Source organism: Bubalus bubalis, chromosome 8, assembly GCF_019923935.1.
Source record: "Bubalus bubalis isolate 160015118507 breed Murrah chromosome 8, NDDB_SH_1, whole genome shotgun sequence".
Lineage (NCBI taxonomy): Eukaryota > Metazoa > Chordata > Mammalia > Artiodactyla > Bovidae > Bubalus > Bubalus bubalis.
In genome coordinates, this window is record NC_059164.1 from 87,437,014 (window position 1) to 87,455,674 (window position 18,661).

The 18,661-nt window shown below is 39.4% G+C and overlaps 1 protein-coding gene across 1 annotated transcript in view; it reads left to right on the plus strand.

Annotated features, from left to right (window-relative positions):
* The first annotated feature begins 5,672 nt into the window (after positions 1-5,672).
* The window catches only part of ASB15 (ankyrin repeat and SOCS box containing 15), a 34,644-nt gene continuing 21,655 nt past the window's right edge, over positions 5,673-18,661 (plus strand). The window contains exons 1-2 of the mRNA XM_006060580.4: positions 5,673-6,635; positions 12,232-12,300. The gene's annotated coding sequence lies outside the window, so the exon portion shown is untranslated. The remainder of the gene's footprint in view (positions 6,636-12,231; positions 12,301-18,661) is intronic.

Here is an 18,661-nt window from a genome sequence, read left to right on the forward strand (position 1 = left end):
ATAGTAAATAAACCCATGCCTAGTGAATAAATGAGTGTAGCGCTGTTCAAAGGGGATACATGTTATCTAGGTTACTCAGAAATAATAACTTAGGACTGTGAAAGAAATCAATTTAAATCTTAAGAATTAATTAGCCTTTTAAAATCTAATTTAGATAGAAGCCAAAGAGATGGCACGCATCACAAACAAAAATACTTTAGCAGAATCTGAAACTTTAAAACATTCAGCCTATAGAAGATGAAATGATAGCATTACAGATTCTTAAAAGAGAAATTCAAGCTCGTGTAGTTCCAGCCCTAATTTCAATATTTCAGCTGAGAAAGAGAGGATCCCAAGAAGTAAGAGACTGACCCATTTCAAAGAATCTCGGCACTTTCCTTTCTGATGATTTTATATCACAGGAAGCGATATGGAAAGTGAGTTCTCAGGACAAGCTGGAAGTAAGGGCCATAAAGCGCAGCAAAATTCTAAGAAGCCTAGGAAATCCTCTCACATGGCGGTCACCATGGCACAGTCCTGATGTTCACCTCCACCGCTTGCTTCTCCTGTGTTTGATGATTTTTCTACGGAAGTATAATACAACAGTTTTCAATTCTACTTCAGTTTCTGCTTTTTGACATCCTTTTAATCCCCAAGTAGCTGCTGATGTAAACTTTAAAAGAACTGATTTTAATAGATCAATGGCCCTTTTTCACAAAGTGAGACAAACAAAATGAGCTGAGAGATTTTTCTCAGAGAGAAACAGCCTAAGTAAAGAAAGTAATGTCCCTAAATTTAAGGAAATTGTATGTGGGTCGTAAAAGCCCCTAGACATAAGAACCTTGTGTCTTTATTCTTTATACTGAGAAGAAGGACAGAGGAGGGGAACGATGGAAAACCTCTGAAATGAAGTCAGTTAGGGAGATGATTCTGGAACAGAAGACAAACCGACAGTTTGCTGAGTCCCATGGTCGGTTCTTAGTCCTCATCTTACTTGGCCTGGCAACAGAATTTGATACAGTTAATTTCTCTCTCCTGCTGCAAATATTTTTCTTCCCCTAGCTTGCATTCTGTTCTATCCTGAGACTTTGGTTAGCACAAGGCTAATCCTTTGAATGCCTGTATTTTTATGCCTTTGTGTATTCATTTGGTGAATGTATCCAACCTCATGGCTTTATGTATCACCAATTTGTGTTTCCAGCTCAGACTCCCCTGCCTAAATGTGGACTCACATTCACCTGCCCCCTTAACCTTTCCTCTTGCTTGGATTTTAACAGGTATTTCATGCTTTACATGATCCATGCTGAACTCCTGTTCTTCTTCTTTAAACCTGCTCTTTTGGGGACCTTTTTCATCTCAGTTGATGGCAACCCTATCCTTCCGGTAGTTTAGGCTCCATCTTTCTCCGCTTCGTACACCTGACATCAAATCTAAGATAAAATCTGTAAATTTTACCTTCAAACAGAGCAAAATACCTTTATATTAGCTGGTGAAATGTTATGCTCTTTCCTGTATCCTGTGCTCAATCACTCAGCTGTATTCAACTCTTTGCAACTCCATGGACTGCACATAGCCTGGCAGGCTCTTCTGTCCATGGGATTTCCCAGGCAGGAATACTGGAGTGGGTTGCCATGTCCTTCTCCGGGAGATCTTCCTGACTCCAGGGATCAAACCCATGTCTCCTGCATCTCCTGCATTGCAGCCAGATTCTTTACCACTGAGCCATCTGGGAAGCCCTCCTGTATCCTGAGTACCCAGAAAAGAAAACCCCTAGAAAGTATTCACTTACCTGACACTAGATGGTCCAGATCTTCAGGATTGGAGAATTACCCAGACATTCCAAACTGCATCCAAACATTTTCACCAAACCTCAAAACTCAACTTGATTTTAACATTTTTGAATTATAGCCCCAGTGAAGGAAATGTGAAAATGTACCTTATTTGTATTGTAATTGCATATTAAATCCTCAAATCAAGTTACAACTAAGCTGCATATAATGTATGGTAGTAGACATGCCATTTTGGAAAAATCAAAGTGTTTTATTCCTGGATTGACACTATTTACTAGAGGTGAATCTAAGTCTAGCAGAAATAATCACATTTTTCTAGTTTCCTGAAAGAATCACTAAGCTTAACTTTTATACTGAAATTGTTTGAACAAAATGGTAAGTCAGTTTTGATATGTAAAAAATAAAAGATCTGAATGCAAATGGGGGTATTAATGTATCTCTTAATGGTAATGAATTTATGTCAAAATTTTAAAATTTTAACATGGTGAATTTTATTCATCAAATTCTTATACTTTTTCCATAACAGATAATGTCAAAATGCTCTTTTTCATAATTAGCTATTAATTAGGGAAACATCATACACTAGCAACTTCAAAAAAAATCAAAACATAACAACAAGTGTGATTCTTTTGAGAAAGAACAGAATACTGAATTTTCAATAATTCAAATTTTACTTTGGTTGTCAATATGAAGCTCTGTTATACAGTCTTGATTATGATTATGTTCAATTGATATAAAAAGATACTAAGAATAGTGAGAGTCTCCTTGCCTTAAGTCACTATCAATTTAGGATATGTAAGAGGTTAGAATGGCACCCCACTCCCGTACTCTTGCCTGGAAAATCCCATGGACAGAGGAGCCTGGTGGCTGCTGTCTATGGGGTCACACAGAGTCAGACACGACTGAAGTGACTTGCATAGCATAGCAAGAGGTTAGAATCAGAAAAGATTAGAAGAAAAGGACTCCAAATACTTTGATTTTCCATTAATGTAAAACTGATCTCTCTTTGTAAAACTCAAATGTGTATCTGTATGAGTCTTTTGTTCTCTGACCCTCTCTTCTGTAGCCTACTTATGTCTTATCTCTCTTACCAAATTTGGGCCTCTTTTCCACTTATTTTCCTCTGCAAGATGGTAAACTTGTTCAGGATTAGAGCTGTGTGTCCCACCCATCTTGGTGTGCATGCTTTAAGCGGTCCACCACCGCCTTCTGCATATACTAAAATGTCTGCGTTTATAGCACAGACGACTGAATGGGACAGTTGGTTTATGTTCATTTTATATCCCAGAAGTATGATACTGTTAGTACATACTGTGTCTGTACAGTGATTACTATTTTTCAAGGAATTTCCATAATTATGCTCTTGTTTTATTCTCATAGCGGTGGGAAGTAGTGAGAGCAGTGTTTACACAGGTGGGAACTAAAGCACAAGCATTTCAGTGATCTGCCTTAATTCACAAAGATACGGACAGATCTGAGGCTAAAATAGAGATTCCCTGCCTTCTTTTAATTTAGAGTTCTTTCTCTTCGATGCACTTGAAATGTCTCTCGTGATGTTGAAAATTAAGAGCTTTGTTCTAAAAAAAAGAAAGAAAGAAAGATCAACTCGCTTTCTTAAAATTCAGCTGAAGTTTTAACTGAATCAGCATTTAGTTAAGTGAGACAGGAAGTAACTGCTAACCCGGTGTTAGGCAGTAATAAGTCACCAGTGTTAGGCAGAACATTTAGCACATGTTTGATGTGTGCTTTCTACGTGGCAAACTCTTTACCAGACACTGTTGATGAAGTGGTAAGTATTACTGGGAGCCAGTACAGAATACTCGTGCTTTTTGCCCATCACTAGTTCAGTGTGCTCTCTACAGCACTATCTTACTAAAAGCTACCTTCTCGTCACTTGCCTTTGTCCCTCCGCGTGGAAACAAAATGACAGTGATGTCAACAGTGCCGGTTCTCCCAGGGGCCTGTGACATCAGCGCCACTGATGGAAGGCAGTGCTAATACCTTTGACTCAGTTTTAGTTGTTTCTCAGTCTTGGGGGGGAAAAAACAACAACAACAATAGAAAGCACAACAAATGCAAACAACCAATTATCAAAGTACTAGGAAGCACACTAAAATAAAAAGCATACTTTTCCCACATTTTTCTCCTCTGTTTTATACCCAACTGAAATAAAATGTGCAATTTTTAATAACAGCTCCCAAGACCAAACTAATGAACACGTGTAGAAAGGGAGGAAGGAGGAGAAGAAAATCTGAACTATCCTAAAGTAAAAATGAAACCAAGTGAGGTACACAGTACCACTCACTAAACTACAGAATAAAAGAGCAGAACAAAGGAGGGTTCTCTAAGGTGTGGACAACCCCATTTTGCTCAGGAGGCAAAGATAAAGCTGTGCTCTGATAGGCTTTTATGAATAACGGGATGTATTGAAAGGGAATATGGTAATGGCCTTGTGGGGTAGATGGCATTATATGGCTTATCATAGCAAGAGTGGTATGTTAAAAGTCACAGTCGAAGGCCCACAAGCCCCGCGCCTGTTTTCAGGAACACAGAGTACCTGTGGGCAAGTGAGAAGTGTGGCAGCGGTGCGTGTGTTAAACACGAAGCCCAGGAAGCCACCTCACTCCCTGGGAGTTCACTGTGCAGTGCTGCCAGACCTCCCGGCCCCCGAGTTCCAGGGACAGTCCCTTTAACAATGTGTTACAACCATTTCCACCTAAGCCTCCTGGTGTCAGTTGCTAGAATTAGCATCTTGACACAGGACATGCATTTCTTGCTATATATAGATAGAAAGGACACGTATTTGGATGTTGGTATCATTGTATGTACCTTCTCAGAACAATGGTAATATTCAGTAGCGCTTCACTGCCTGATCATACCCCTCACTGAAACTCACCCTAATCTACAAAACAGGGGTGCAAGGTTCTTTGTTTCCATTTGAGAAAACCAGAAGGAAAAGTCAATTTCCAAAACAAGCAAATGTGGAAGTGATTATTACCATTATGAAAAGCTCATTTTCTTAAATACTTGAATTACTCAAAGCCTGCTTTACTGTGTGGGTATAGATGATTAGCTACTTGAGGAATAAATCTCGTAAAAATGGTGAATGCCAAGGTCATTGTGTTATTATTTGTTATTATTATGGTTTTGATTATTATTACCCCCATATTACAGATGAATAAACTGAATCCCAGAGCCTTTAAATAGCAAACGTAAGGTGACAGAATAAGTGGTAAGGCAAGACTTGTTCATAGATCTGTGTCATCAATAGCATATTTTCATTGATTTGATACACTCTGTTTTTTTCTATTATATTAAGCATTATTTTTAATATTGTGCAACATAACTAGATCCACAGCAATCATTATATAAATGCATAAAATGGACATAAATTTATTCATATAAGAGCATAAATGTCCCTGAAATGTGCCAAATCACATTTTTAAATGTTGAGTATAGATTTTTCTTAACCTTCATATAAATTTTTAAATATTATAAGTTAAGAAAAGCTCAATAAAAAGTAGAGTTTCACAATGCTGCTTGCTTTTTATGTGACTGCTTCATTGAAAAATTCCAAATCAGATTAATAACTATAAAACATGCACAGTATTCTAGCCTTCAACCTTGATTATTTCAAGACATGGTAATAATGGCATAAATACAAAATATTTCTTGGGGTTTGTTCCAAGGCTGACAGAAATATAGCCTTTTTTTTTTTTTAATCACAAAGAGAAGGTTAGAACCTCTGACTTCACATTTATGGTTTTCCACATTTTGAAATAAACCTGATAAATCCACTACAGTCCATGTGTTTATTCCTTAACACTAAGTACAGAGTGACACATAGAAAAATCAGATACAAAGAAAAACCAATGCATATAGTACTCCCTGAAGCCTAGGCAGTAGAGAGTTCCAGGAAAAAAGGGAGGGAGTAAGAGCAGTAAGTCCAATAGAGGGCCTGAAAAATAAGAACCAAAAAGTGTCCATCAACCTTAGACACTAGCAGGTCAATGAGACCCTTGAGATGAGTTGTTTTAGTCTAGTGGTGGGGACAGAAGCCAGATGGCTTTGTGAGTGCTGACAGTGACTGAGTTAATCCAAGGATACCCATGTCAAAACAAACTTAGGGCAGATTATTTTCATTAGAAAATCAGTAAGACCCTAAGCTTTTTTTTTTTAATAGAAAACAAACAACTCTTCCTGATTAAAATAACTTTCTGCTTGCTTTACCTCTGCTGCTCACTTTATATGTTTTATAACTTGACATTAAAAGTCTTGATCAGATTAGATGTCATTGCATATCATATCCCCATCTGTGTATCAGACTGGCAGCTTTGAAATGCAAATCAAAACCAGTAGATTCCTACAACAAGAAGATTGTATTTAATGAGATTTGACATGAGTCTGAAAGATGAAGAATCAGAAATAATGTGTGTTAAAACTGACTAAAAGTGGACTGGAGTCTGCAGATACAAAGAGTCACAGGTTTGTTTCCTGAACCACTGATTTTAAAATATTTTTAAATTTTACTTAGCTGGTTTTGCTTTGTTCCTTCATCAAGGACCCTGGGTTGGCAGGTCGTTTGTTTTCATGAGAGCTTTTTGAACCAATGAGGATCTGGATAATCTTATTATACCTCTGTGGCCGTGTGCTTCTTGTGATGAGGGTCCAGAGAAGTGGTGGGTAACGCTTCACTGTGTGCCAGGAATCGCTCATGTTTCAGTTGTACAAGGTCAGAGCTTAATTTAGCCACCAACTGGGTACTTAATTTTAGATACACAGAGGAACACATTGGCTCCAGGGCACTTCCTCTGATTTAGGAAGGCAAGGCCCTGGATAAGAATGACAAGACGATCATTCCAAAAGGTGAGATTATGAAATATTTGGTCTGTACCTCATCAACTAGCTTCAGTAGTTTAGTATTGGGAATATTTTGAAGAGATGGAAACGTATTGTGATCACTTCTCATTACCTTCTTTCTGATTGATCACTTGTGGGTCTGCTTGTCAATGGCGTTTTTAATTATAGAATAAAGCCAGGGTTGTTTTGTTTGTTTACAGAATATTAACGCAATTGCATAATTATTAAACTTAATAAAAAATAGTATCATGAGTAAAGCAGATCAAGAATGAATATGCTTATAAGTATCAATGTATACACTGTGGAATGTCTTTGCTAGCTTTGGTTTCTGAGGAAAAATTAAATGATTTTTGTGAAAAATTAAATTTCTCTCAAGGCTTTTTAAAATCACTTATAACAAAAAAATGAATTAAATTTTAAAAATTAATTTATATTCAGATTAAAAATTCCTTTAAATTCTTTTAGTCAGATGGAAAACAAAGGAACTCAGTAGAATTGTAAATTCACTTCTGGAAGTTCAATCATAGAGTCTGGAGGCTAGAAAGTCCTTAGAACTTATCTGAGACCATCACTCATCTGGTTCTTCAGTGAACAGATAATTTCTAAGGAACATTCTACATCTAAAATAAAATGGTTCCTAGGAAACAGCAGCAGTGTGCACAGAGAACACTTTTTTTTAACACATTTTTTGCTGAGAACATTGTATAATTGTCATAAAATATCATAATTCTGCACTTTGTTGTTTTTAATGGGAATACCTTGTTTTGAAATGAAAATATACCTAAAATATTTATAGTTTTACTAGAGTTGTTTGGTAGTTTGCTAGTTGCTTGCTTAAACTCATTAGAAAATTTTTTCTGAGGCTTATGAATATTTGGGTTATAGGAATATGATCCTTTGGTATTAATTCCCAGTAGCTGAGTCATCAGTTACAGTACAAAGGTCAAGCTGTGTGACCTCTAATGTCAGACGCCTCAGTTCACATCTACATCATCCCCATCACTCAGTAGATATTCAGGCTTAGACAAATTACCTAACCATTGTGTGCCTCAGTTTCCTCATCTGTAAAATGGGAGTTATAATCTATTTAGCATACTTAGCATAATGCATGTCACAGATAGGCACTTAATAGATGTTACCTATAATAATTATTAAATTTGATAAAACAAATATTTATTGAGGACTTCCTGTGTGCTTAACTCTCTGCTAAACCATTGAAGGAAGGGCAGATATTGGTGTTGTTTCTGGGGAGAATGCATTATTTAAAGGCAGCAAACTCCTTAGGGCATGGATCCTATTGTCTGGTGTCTAGCAGTGTGCCTGAAATATAGCAGATATTGAATATATTTGAATAAGCAAATAGGATGGTCTGAAATTCCTAAGAAAAATTAATAATAATTATTGAGAACTGGTGAGTCAGTGTTCCTCATCTGCTTTTTTGTCTCAGTGGAGAAAGAGAACATAGTAGATACAATGTATCTGTATTTCAATAAGATATTTGACAGCATCTCTTGACGACGGTCTTGTTATCAAAAAGGAGACATTAATACTAGATGTGGTGTCTTTGGGAGGATTTGTAAATGGATAAACAGCCTTTGTTGAAGGGTGCTAAATAATAGATCAACGTCAACCTGAAGGTCTCTGTCCCACGCCAGTTTCTGTTCAACATTTATCATTATTAATGAAGCAGGTAGACACAGAAGACTTGCAAATAGAACAATGATACTTGGAGGATAGAAAATGCATTTTCTTTTAGCTGACTGAAATAAAGGTCAAATCCAAAAGAAAGAAGAAAATGTAATAGGACTAAATAAAGAGTCTTGCACAGAATTGTGCAGCAATAATGTGGATGGAAAAAGTGACATGTAGAATTTAGGGCAACAGGAATCCAAATCAAGTCTGTAACATGAAAGCCCCAAATTCATCTGAACGTGGGTTAAATTAATGCCTCTTCAGTGTCCAGCAAAAGGGAAGTGGTCACAGTCACTTCATGTTGTGTTGGTGTGACTGTAGCTGTTGTGTTGCCTTCAGAGTCCATGGTCCACAGCTGCTTTTTGAAAGAGATGGATAAATGAGTGTGTTTACAGGAAAGCCATCAACATGGTGGAGGGAGGTAAACTGTTCACAGGAGGAACAGTTGTCCAGGCCTGGGTGGAGAAGGCTCGGTGCAGACCTGACAGCCTTCCTGAGGCCTCTCATGTGGCAGAGGACAAATATTTCCTCAGCGTGGCTCTGAAAAATAGAACTAGGAGTATAGAATACTGATTTGAGGAGATGGATTCTAGTTCAATATATTTTCTAATTGTTAAAGCTGGCCAAAGATGAAGGGTTGTGTGGGGTATAGTAATCTGCCTGCTACTTTGCTTTTCAAGCTGAGGCTGGACAATTTCTAGACAGCATCTGTAAATGGAATTTACAAGTGGGGCTTACCTAATGGTCTTCAGCTCTGAAGTCTGGTGATTCTAGAGAAAAGAAAGAGAAGAAAGTGAAGTCGCTTAATCGTGTGTGATTTTTGCGACTGCATGGACTGTAACCTATCAGGCTCCTCATGAGAGCCTGATGGGATTTTCCAGGCAAGAATACTGGAGTGGGTTGCCATTTCCTTCTCTAGGGGATTTTCCTGACCCAGGGATCAAACCCAGGTCTTCTGCATTGCATGCAGACACTTTACCATCTAAGCCACCAGGGAAGCCCCAGAAACAAAATAATGAGTGTGCCAGAGAACCTGTTAAAGATAAGGATTAGAGCTCAAACCACCAGACAATCCTTAGAATTAGACTTCCTTGTTCCAGAGGGGTTCAGTCACAGAATAATAACAGGTAACAGGTAATGTTTCATGACTACTTGCTACATGTCAGACACAGCTAATAAGGCAGCTAAGCCAGGAAGGCAAATTCAACTACTGTCTCCAGCAGAAAGAAACCAAAAGCCTGTATATGATTTCAAAATAACATATGAAGAAATGCAATGACTCGTTTGAGTTTTGAATAGAAAAGGATTTGATGAGCACCAAACAGACCACAGTCCCTGAGGTCACAAAAATCGGACATGACTGGGCATCCGAGCATGCATGGACGCAAACAAGAACTTCTGCCCTGATCAGTGAAACCTTTCAGGAACAAATATTTTTAGAGAGAGAATATATGCATATGTATATATGTATTTGGGCTTCCCTGGTGGCTCAGTGGTAAAAGAATCTGCCTACAATGAAGAAGACGCAGGTTCCATCCCTGCGTCAGGAAGATCCCCTGAAGGAGGAAATGACAACTCACTCCATTATTCTTGCCTGTGAAATCCCATGGACAGAGAAACCTGTCAGGCTGTAGTCCATGGGGTTTCAAAGAGTCAGACACAGTTTATTGACTAAACAACAATAACAATATATGTTTTTTGTATATATACAAGTACATATATGCATATATATGTACATTTTTTATTAAGGTCTAAAGATATTATTTTTATTGTTATTGTGGCTAATAATGTAATCAGAAGATTTTACTCACCCTACACCTCAACTGTGTAATAAAACAGTATAAATAGAGTGCAGCTATTTTATAATCTGTAACTGGCTTCACCGTCCCCAGGAGCTGCCACTCACTGATTAGTGCAAAATAAATTTGGTCTCATGCAGATGGCACAATAACTTAGGTGATGAAACCTTTGCTTGGATGACTCATGTACATGGATCAGTCTTTCAGATTTCTGCTCCTTCTTCTCTACTAAGTATTAAGTGAAGTGAAAGTAGCTCAGTTGTGTCCGACTCTTTGCGACCCCATGGACTATACAGTCCATGGAATTCTCCAGGCCAGAATAATAGAGTGGTTAGCCTTTCCCTTCTCCAGGGGATCTTTCCAACCCAGGGATAAAACCCAGATCTCCCGCATAGCGTGGATCCTCCTTCTCTGCTTTACTATAAATGAGGGCAATTTTCTCTCTTCTCGACCTCACAAAGTCTGGCCTGCCAGGAAGCGACCTATCTTACCACCTGTAAGGTTCACTCATGAACCAGATACCAGCCTGTTTTCTGGAAGACTTTGTAAGATTTGTCTCGATAAAGTCAGTCTTAGTTCCCTCAAAGTGTCTGGTCATATCTGATTACATGAACCTCATTCTCTTATATGATACCTTATCTATAGTATTAAATATTCTTCAAGGATATGAATGTTAATAGCTGTATAGTTTTCCATAGCTTGACTGCACAATAATATCTTCTACAAATTCCCTCTTGTTGGACATTTTATATTGTTTCTAATGATTTGGCTGTTCAACTCTGCCTGCGATGAGCATTTTCACATACAAATCTTTTTCCACATCTCTGAATCTCTGTAAGAGTCTTAGAATTACAGATAAAAGGGTGAGTCTTTAAAAGGATCAAGTTATCATGCCAGCTTGTGATAAGGACACATCTATGAATAATTTGCCTCTTCACAGGCCATACCTGCTCTATTCTTATCCATTCTCTGTTTATATTCCTCTGGAAATCCACATAATTGTAAACCTATAGCTCCCTCCCACTCTGCATCACTTTCAAAAGGTAGTATGCCATCTTCTTCCATCTGTCACAATTGAAATTGCCTTAGAAATCAATATTACAGAGTAAAAATGTCTAATGTTGTAATATGGAACTAGAGATAAAACTAGTATGACAGGCTTTATCATAGTGCATTCACCTAGAAATTAAGCCTAAGTTAGTGCAGTCCTGAAATTGGAAGTGAACTTGGCAAAAACATATGTGTGACATTGAGAAAAAACACAAGCTTAATCTATCCTTTGGCTAATTTTAAGAGTGTGTATTTGATCATTCCATTTTTTACTCATTCAGCAAATACATAGTGAATTCTTACTACATACCAGATATCATATTTAGTGTCTAGAGAAAAATATATCTATTTTGGCTTTTTATGTCATTTCTAAAATGTTTAAGGCATTTTGTTGTTGTTCAGTCATTGAGTTGTGTCTGACTCTTTGGCACACCCATGGACTGTAGCCCACCCAGCATGGCCAGTGTATTCTTTACCACCAGGGAAACCCTGAAGACATTTTAAGGCAACATAAAAGTAGCTTTCATCATCTGGACTAAGGGGTGTGTGTGTGTGTGTGTATGTGTGTGTGTGTGTGTGTTTTATCAGAACTAGCTGTGCTGTTAAGAAAAATGCTGTTTGGACTGGTCTATGTCTCCTTGTCATCCATAGGATTTCTCTCTAAAAGACAAATATCTTGAAGAGGGAATGGCTGTGACTTATTATTTGTAGATAGAATTTACTTGTGTCTGTGTGTTAGAAACTAATTCTGACAGTTTTACCTCCTCCTGAAATCTCCTGGGGACTCATTGACTCTGTTGCTGAAATGAGCCTAATAAAGCTGATTTGCCACTTTGTACTACAGGATTCTGAAGAAGCAAACATGTGTAGCCACCAAATAAAAAACAAAACTGCTGCAACATTTTATTTATTTTTATTTCTGTATGTCTTCAGAGTTACACAAGTGAATTGTCAAAGTGCAGAAAAATGAAAATGAGTATTGTTTTGCATACACTAACTGTGAAATCTTCACAAAACCAAAATGTGAAAAGGCCTTTTAACTAAAGCTACTCTTCTCATAGGACGAATCCTGATGATTCTCTCTGGAATCTCCAGTAGATGATTTTCTCTGGGACCATAGCAGTTTCAAGGTAAAAGAAAACATCCTCAGAGTATCAGCACTGCCCCTACCCACTGCCCCCACGCCCCTGTTTCAAACAGCAGAACCTCAGAGCATTTGGAACTGGGCTAGCCCTGTATAAAAAAAAAAACAAAAAAACAAAGTTTACTGTATTGCCCTTTTCTTATCCCCTCCTGTTACCTCCCACTAGATTCAGTCTTAATGAAAGTGAAAGTGTTAGTTGCTCAGTTGTGTCCAACTCTTTGCAACCCCATGGACGGCAGCCTGCCAGGCTTCTCTGTCCATGAAATACTCCAGGCAAGAATACTGGAGTAACTTGCCATTCCCTTCTTTAGGAGATCTTCCAGATCCAAGAATCAAACTCAGGTCTCCTGCTTTGCAGGCAGATTTTCTTTACTGTCTGAGCCATCAGGGAAGCCACCAAGATTCAGTCTTAGATCGTTTACCATCTTCCCCATCCCATTCAACCCTCAGCAACTATTCCAAGATATCCTGGTTCGACACTGGGGGCCAGTATGGTGCTCCTGGCGCTTTAAAAGGGGAAACTGGAAGATGGAACAATAAGCCACAAAGGACAGAATTGCTCACTGATGTAACAGAATTGCACTGATGTGACAGGTGCTGGGGCAGGGTGATATTTATGAATACAGAGTCCTTCCTTGCATCATGGAAGCACCTGTCCACTCTGGGAACTCTTAAGGCCAGCCCTGTTTAGGACCCACAGAGATGGTTTCAGTTTTTTATGCCCCAGACAGAGTATGTGAGTGAGAGGGGTGAAGACTTAATGTAATTGGAAACAAGCCAACCAGACAGTTCACAGGGGACAAAGTTATGTTGGCTCTGGTCCCGGTAAAAGGAAAATACCTTGAGCCCATGTTTTGGGAGCTCCCATGCTTCAGGGGAAGGCCTGAGAGGTCTCACAAACTTATCAACAGTAGAGGAGAAGCCTGGGTTGAGGATTGAGGGTGGTTTAGAGAATTCAGTGCCAAGAGGCATCATATACCCATATTCACCTCTGTCTCATATCCTGTACCATTGTCCCAACCCCCAGCCACTTCAGGCAGGCACCAAATGGAATGTTGATCCAATTTTTTAGACAGTAATGTTTAGACTCCAAGAAAAGAACACAGAGTGAAAGCAAGTTTAGGACACCACATCCCCCCTAAGCAACACAGAGCCTTATTGCACAGAGTCGACGATAAAGATTCATGTGTCCCTAGAAGCTATGTTTTATTTTTGGAAGTTATTGTCATCAAGAGCTGGCTGACAAGATCAGAGTGCTTTCTTTTAAGGACAACAGACTGTGGGTTTTTTCCCGGCAGCTCTGGAAAGACATTAAAATGAAGGTACCATTCTCTGTCCAGACTCTACTTATCAGCTCTGTGACAATGGGTGGGCCTCTTAACCTCAGGAAGTCTAAGTTTTCACTTTTGCATGATGAGTCTCTAATACCTAGAAAGTAGAACTGGAGGATTTAAAGCAAGGCAGCATAGGCAAAGTGCTTTACATGGGGCTGGAAATAAAGCAAGCCCTCACTATTATTATAACCACTATTTTTATGATTACCAAAGTTATTCTTTCCCACTATCTAAATCTAGGATTTCACTCAGTCCATTCTGAAAGTAAACTAATAATTCCCGGTCTCTGAATAATGCATTTGGAAATCCTTAATTTAGTAGTTCTTTAACTGAGACACAAGAATGGGCTTCAGAGAACCCCATAAATGCCCTACAATTTTATGCAAACTTTTGAGTGACATACATCCCTCTGGAGAGAGAATCCATTGCTTTCATCAAACATGTTCCTGACTCTAAGCAAGATTTGTTTTGTTCAGTCACTCAGTCACGTCGGACTCTTTGTGACCCCGTGGACTATAGCCTACCAGGCTCCCCTGTTCTTCACCATCTCCCTGAACTTGCTCAAACTCATATCTGTTGAGTCGGTGATGCCATCCAACCATCCTATCCTTTGTTGTCTCCTTCTCCTCCTGCCTTCAATCTTTCCCAGCATCAGGGTCTTTTCTAATGAGTTGGCTCTTCTTATCAGGTGGCCAAAGCAAGATTAACCAGTGCCTGAAGTGAAAAGACTAACTTTCCAATAGGATTGTCCCAATTATTTCATATATCAGCTACTTTGAGAATAACTAAATTTCACTAGTGGGCATTTCCAGAACAAGGTTGACAAACTGTTATCTAGAAAGAGTCAATTATCTAGATGGAGAAGTGGGGCTCTCATGAATAGGTCTTCAGTTCAGTTCAGTTCAGTTCAGTTGCTCAGTCATATATGACTCTTTGAGACCCCATGAATCAAGCATGCCAGGCCTCCCTGTCCATTACCAACTCCCAGAGTTCACTCAGACTCACGTCCATCAAGTCAGTGATGCCATCCAGCCATCTCATCCTCTGTCATCCCCTTCTCCTCCTGCCCCCAATCCCTCCCAGCATCAGGGTCCTTTCCAATGAGTCAACTCTTCACATGAGATGGCCAAAGTATTGGAGTTTCAGCTTTAGCATCAGTGCTTCCAATGAACACCCAGGACTGATCTCCTTTAGGATGGACTGGTTGAATCTCCTTGCAGTCTAAGGGACTCTCAAGAGTCTTCTCCAACACCACAGTTCAAAAGCATCAATTCTTCGGTGCTCAGCTTTCTTCACAGTCCAACTCTCACACCATACATGACCCCTGGAAAAACCATAGCCTTGATGAGACAGACCTTTGTTGGCAAAGTAATGTCTCTGCTTTTGAATATGCTATCTAGGTTGGTCATAACTTTTCTTCCAAGGAGTAAGCCTCTTTTAATTTCATGTCTGCAGTCACCATCTGCAGTGATTTTGGAGCCCAAAAAAATAAAGTCATCCACTGTTTCTACTGTTTTCCCATCCAGTTCCCATGAAGTGATGGGACCAAATGCCATGATCTTCGTTTTCTGAATGTTGAGCTTTAAGCCAACTTTTTCACTCTCCTCTTTCACTTTCATCAAGAGGCTTTTGAGTTCCTCTTCACTTTCTGCCATAAGGGTGGTGTCATCTGCATATCTGAGATTATTGATATTTCTCCCGGCAATCTTGAAGGATGTCAAATATTTTTTGGCCCTTTATCAGACTGCTGGCTGGTGCTTTATTTGAATAGTTTTAAACAAAGCCTGACAGTAAACAGGCTCTCCTCTTGCCCTCCTCTGCATCTTGACATCTCTGGTTCTGTTCCACTGATGCTTCTTTGATTGTCTGCCTGACACCTTCATCCAAAGCTTTCAGGAAAAGGTTGGAGACAGCTTGTTTTAGATGGCGGTTGCTCCATGTAGCAGTAAGAATTTTCTCTCCATTGAGATCCCGCTGTTGTTAGAGATACCAAACAGTTTTTGTTGTGTGTTAGTTGCTCAGATGTAACTCTTTGCAACCCCATGGACTGTAGCACGCCAGGCTCCTCTGTCCATGGAATTCCCTAGGCAAGAATATTGGAGTGGGTTGCCATTCCCTTCTCTAGGGGATCTTCCTAACTCAGGGATCTAACCTGAGTCTTCTGCATTACAGGTGGATTTTTTATCATCTGAGCCACCAGTAAAGCCCACAAAAGAGTTAAGAGTTTTAGATAATTTCCTTTTTGGTGGTAGTTAAAAGACATTTAAAAGAACTTTTCACAGAGCAACTCAGTTCTCTAAAGCAGGGGTCCCCAACCTCCTGGATCTTATGCCTGATGATCTGAGGTGGAGCTGATGTAATAATAATAAAAATAAAGTGCACAATAAATGTAAGGCACTTGAATCATCCCAAAACCATTTCCCCAGCCCTGGTCTGTGAAAAAAAAAATTGTCTTCCATGAAACCAGTCCCTGGTGCCAAAAAGTTTGGGAACTGTTGCCGTAAGGAGTCTGTGGTATCTCACGTAGGAAGGCTACATTTCAAGCAGGTTTAGCGTTAAGCTGGTGATTAAAGAGGCCCTGTATCCCATTACTAATACAATAAGATACAATAGGCCCTGTATCCTATTACTAATCCCAGAGCCGTGCGATGCCCCCCATCACCACATGACATTAGTGAGAAAGGCGACAGGCGATGCCATATGTCTAACTTCATCATCCAGTCCTGCTATCTGAAGACACTCAGGACTTGTCTGCCAGTAATGAGTCAACAACTGTTTTCCAGTGACCGTGAGAACAGCCATTTCCTATAGTTGACTAGGAGTGGGAGCAAAGAGAAAAGATATACAAGACAAAAAGTTAAGACTTTATTCCCCTCAGAAAATTAATAGTCCTGGTGAGAATACAAAATACAAAAATGTAAAGAACTTGCAAAACTAATACAAAATGATTGTAAATTCAGTTGGAAAACACCGGGTAAGCAGAGATACTAAAGGATTAAGAGGGTCAGAGAGGAATTGAAGAATTCATCAAAGGCTTCCACAGGAGGAGTGGCTGGAGCCAGGCTTGGGGCTGTGGAGACCATGAGTGAAACAGCTGGGAGGGCCTTGTGAATGAAGTGAGATAAGACATAAGACATAAAAGCACAGAAGGGAGAAAAATGAAGCCTAACACAGAATGGGTAATCTAATTCATCTAATTAGAATAAAGACACCAGGGATTTCCCTGATGGTACTATGGTTGAGACTTCGCCTTCCAATGCAGAGTCTACAGGTTCGATCCCTGGTCAGCGAGCTAAGACCCCACATGCCTCGTAGTCAAAAAACTAAACCATAAAGCAGAATCAATATTATAACAAATTCAATAGAGACTTTAAAACTGTTCCCATCAGAATAAAGACTCTCCATACAGAAAATGGTTAGTTCTAAGAATAAAGCAGAGCCTAGATTATCTTAAGTTCATTTATTAACTCATTCATTCATTTTTTCATTCTTTCAACACATGTTTAGAGTCCCTGTACCTTGAGATACTGCTTTCCTAGTCTCTGAAGTTAGACTAGTTCTCTATTCTTATTACATTACATTCTAGGAGGAAGAGATAGACAATGAACCAATAAGCAATACATTTTTTAAAATGCCATCTGAGTCTATTTGGTGAATAGGATCCCAGGCCCATATGTTGAGCTTTTAAGGTTGCTAAGATACCCTGGTGTGAGAGACATACATAGTGGAGTGCTATTACTATCTCATGGACATCCTCCGAACATTATCACTGTTCTCCCCTTTCTGTTTCAAGGTTATAGTAGGGCCACTGGTACAGAACAATAAGCAATAAAGTCATGATGCCATTGAGTTCATGTGCAGTCTGTCCACAGGTCAGAGACCTTGACTGTCAGCATGTATAGAGCTGTCCTTAAGGCTTGAACAACAAGAAGAGGCAAAGCAAGAATCAACTGTGTTTTGGAAATTGCTCACAGAATACTATTTGTGACTTTCCCCCCTTAATAACACACTGGACAATGTAAAATTTTGCATAGATGATACATTTTGGCTTGAAAAGTTCAATGGCTCAAAATAATTTCCTGTGATTATCAGCCAGCTGTAGAACTGGCTTCCCAGGTGGCGCTAGTGGTCAAGAATCTGGTTGCCAATGCAGAGATGACGTGTTCCAATGCCAGTAAGAGACATGGGTTCAATCCCTGGGTCAGGAAGATCCCCTGGGGAAGGAAACCCACTCCAGTATTCTTGCCTGGAGAATCCCATGGAAAGAGGAGCCACCTGTAGCCTGGTGGGCTACAGTTCATGGGGTCACAGAGAGTCAGACATGATGGAGCAACTTAGCACGCAGCAGCTGTTAGAACTATCTTGATGTGTATACTTACTAAACTCTCTTTATAAGGTAAAGCAATTGATCCAACTGTAATGGGAGACACATACTCCTCTAGTTTGATATCTGAAAGAAAATAGGCAATGAGAAATAAGCTACATTTTTCTGTTTGTCTTCAGAGGAGCTGGGCCAGTCAATAGCAGTGGTTTGTAATAGCACAGTGCTAGGGAAGAAATGGGGAATCTATAGGAGGGCTGATCTCTGGTCTGGCCATGGAGTTAAAATGACCCAAATTTTAACTGTTCAAATGATGCTGAGACCCAGTCAGACCTTAGAACTTTCGCTGTAAAACAAGACAAAAGAAAATGTGAACCAAATAGTAGCTGCATAAAATTTCATGAATATCATGGGTATGGTATCCCTATTCTTCCTGAAGGAGAGTAACCAAATTCTGAGGTCCTTCCACTTTGGGAGAGGATTGAAGACTAGTTGGTAAAAGATGTCATGTCTGTTTCTCCTTGTTTTTTATCTAAAATACTAAATAACTTGGCCACTTTTTGTTTGACTTTCTGGTGTTAAAAAATGCTCGACCGAGTTCGGGAACCCCACAGGCTGTAAGCCCTTTGGTGCAAATGAAGAAAAATGCTGCTTCCTTGGCGTGTGCATAGCGGCCTGCCAGCGGGCACAGC